Source organism: Carlito syrichta, unplaced genomic scaffold, assembly GCF_000164805.1.
Source record: "Carlito syrichta isolate Samal-C Ts95f unplaced genomic scaffold, Tarsius_syrichta-2.0.1 Scaffold261705, whole genome shotgun sequence".
NCBI classification, from domain to species: Eukaryota; Metazoa; Chordata; class Mammalia; order Primates; family Tarsiidae; genus Carlito; species Carlito syrichta.
Genome location: NW_007205801.1, coordinates 1,681 through 4,897, shown reverse-complemented (window position 1 = coordinate 4,897; position 3,217 = coordinate 1,681). Strand labels below are relative to the sequence as shown.

At 44.9% G+C, this 3,217-nt stretch overlaps 1 pseudogene; it reads right to left on the bottom strand.

Annotated features, from left to right (window-relative positions):
- Positions 1-383: 383 nt before the first annotated feature.
- LOC103254011 lies at positions 384-2,960 on the bottom strand (annotated as a pseudogene).
- Between the last annotated feature and the right edge of the window lie 257 nt (positions 2,961-3,217).

The window sequence follows — 3,217 nt, the reverse complement described above, 5'->3', positions numbered from 1 at the left end:
GGAGAAATTATTTGATAGCCATACAGTTTTTCAACAGCCTAAAATTTCTGCCCAGTAATGAGCCTGAATTAATCCAAATGTCACCATTTCCCTGCAGAGTTAAACTCAATCGTGTATAGCTTTCTTGAACAAATGACCATCATTTATGCTTAAAAAATATTTAATTTGCTAGATTTAAAATGTACAGCAAAAAGAAATTCATGATGAGAATTTTTTTTTTAAGGTTGTGAACTACCTTCTCTGGCTATTTTTAAAACAATTGGGAAAACTGTATTTCTTTCTTTCTCTCTCTCTCTCTCTCTCTCTCTCTTTCTTTCTTTCTTTCACCTCTGAACTTATTATTGACTTCCTGCTTCCCCGAAGGACACCCTGTTCCCGCCGCCTCAACACCTCATAACTTCGGTGTCATTGGTCTCAGACATCAATTTGCCATCCACTATCTTGCGGGTGATCTTTTGGATGGTTTGGATGGAGCTGCTGCTGTCCAGGCCATCACTGTGACTGAAGTCCTTGCCGTCTTCTAGTAGGTGCCGGTAGGTGGCTATCTCAGCCTCCAACTTGACCTTGATGTTCAGCAGGGACTCGTACTCCTGGGCCTGGCACTGGCCCTCTGTCTGGGTCTGTGCCAGATCAGACTCCAGGTGCAGCACGGTGCCATTGAGCTGCTCCATCTGCATGGTGTAGCGGATCTCCACTTCTCTCAGGCTGTTCTCCAAGCTGGCCTTCAGGGTTCTCATGGAGTCCAGGTCAATCTCCAAGGACTGCACTGTACGTTTCAGCTCTGTGAGCGTCATCTTGGTAGCTCCAATCTCAGCGGACTGCGTGTTGACCACAGTGGTGTCTCCTCAATTTGCTGGGACCAGTACTTGCCCAGTTCCTTGCGGTTCTTCTGAGCCAGCTGGTCATACTGGGATCGGATGTCCACCATGATCTTGCTGAGGTCCTGAGATTGGGGGCATCTACCTCCAAGGTCAACCCAGAGCTGGACTTGTAGGCCTTTTACTTCCTCCTCATGGTTCTTCTTTATGAAGAGCAGCTCTTTCTTGAGGGCCTCGATCTCTGTCTCCAGTTGCAGCTGGGTGACATTGGTGTCATCAATGACCTTGTGGAGCCCATGGATGTCTCTCTCCACAGACTGGCGCATGGCCAGCTCTGTCTCATACTTGACCCTAAAGTCATCAGCAGCAAGACGGGCATTGTCAATCTGAACGATGCGGGCATTGTTCACAGAATTTGCAAAGATCTGACCCCTCAGGTCCTCGATGGTCTTGAAGTAATGTCCCCAGTCTCTGACCTGGGGTCCCTTCTTCTCCAGGTGTTCCCGGAGTTTGCTCTCCAGCCTCCAGTTCTCGGGCTCCAGACTCCTAACCCTCTCCAGGTAGGAGGCCAAGCAGTCATTCAGCTCTTGCATGATCTCCTTCTCACTCTGGATCCCACCCCAGACTCCCAGCCATCCCCGTGGTCAGGCCCCCGGACCCCCAGCTGCCCTGGAAACTGGTGGAGTGGGACACAGAGATCCGGGAGCCCGAGCCACCAGCGCCTGCATAGCCAATGGCCGAGCTGCCGGGGGGGCCAGAGGCTGGGTGGCGGGATGGAGCCCAGGGACCGGTAGTTGGAGGAGTAGGTGGTGGAACAAGTGGTGAAGTCCATGGTGGCAGCAGAGGAGAGCCAGACGATAGAACTCACCTTCAGACTGTATTTCTATAATGTTTTTGTTATCTTCAATTGTTATCTAAATCTTATTAATACATGATTCTATGTAGTTTTTTTTTTTTTTGAGTTGGAGTCTCACTCTGTCACCCAGACTGGAGTGGAATGGCCGCTGCTGGCCACTGCAGCCTCGACCTATTGGGCTCTGGTGATCCTTCCGCCTCAGCTATGTATATTTCTTAATCTTTCTGTTTGTGCATTTGGTGTTCTTATTGTTTAAGGAGTATACCTAAAATGTAGAGACCCTTCCAAGACCCCCACGACAAAGAAAGGTCCATGTTGAATAGTAATTCTTTTCTCTATTTTCTCTTAGTTAAATTTCTAAAGTTAAATCTAACAATCTTATATATAATCACCACAAGTTGCTATTTATGGAAGCCATTGCTGAACACAGAACCACTGGAGTCTCCTGTAGGTCTCTTGAGTCTATTATGGAATAGTGATTAGAAGGACAGGACAGCTACTGGAGGAACGACTGCTTGGGTTTGGGTCTCAGCTGAACATTGCTCACTGTGTCTCCTTCGGCAAGTTATGTGATCTTTCTTAGATTTGGTTTTCTCATATATAAAATGGAAATAATAAAAATATCTATGCTAGGTTTGAATGTGTTCCCCAAAGCTTATGGGTTGGAGTCTTGATCCCCAATGAGGCAATGTTGGGAGGTCAGGTCTAACAAAAGATGTTTGTATTATGGGGGCATCACACTTATAAATGAATTAACACCACCATCACAGGATTGACTTGGCTTCATTATCACCAAAGTGGGCTCCTTATTAAAGAATGATTGGACACCTCTTGTACATTCTCATTCTCTCTCTCTCTCTCTCTCCATATATACATTTCTGTATCTTTATCTCTGTCTGTCTCTCTCTTGGCCTTTTCTTTGACCTTCTGCCATGGATGATGCTGTCAGAAGACACTCAACAGATGTGGCCCCTTTACCTTGGACTTTCCAGCCTGCAGGACAATGTGTTAATACATTTATGTTCATTATAAATTACCTGTTACAGCAGCACAAAATGGACTAAAGTACCCTACCTAATTCAAAGAATTCTGGGTTTAAGTAAGATAATGCATAAATGCATACTGGAGCCCTTAGCTCAGTGCCTGATACATCACAAGGGCTTCATCAAGGTTGGCTATTAATATGTCCTTCTTCATCCCCTATTGTCAGTACCACTTTCTGTCTCCAGCGATTTTGCTGTCTTGTTCTCTACCTGCCCCAGTGGATCAACACGCTGCAAGTTCATGGGGACAAAAATTATTCTGGCAGTCTGACCTTTGCTCTGCAAAATTTATTTCTACTGCCTTCCTGAATTTCACTTAGTTGATTGATAATTTTAAATGTTATTTTTCTCACATTGAGGAAATTTCTTTCAAAATTCACATTAGTACGTATATTATTAAAATCAATGGAAATAGTCAAAAAAATAGAAGTTATAGTCACATGGCCAAACATCTCTCTGTAGCAGCATATTCTGCCAAAAAAGTAAAAATCTAAAATGAT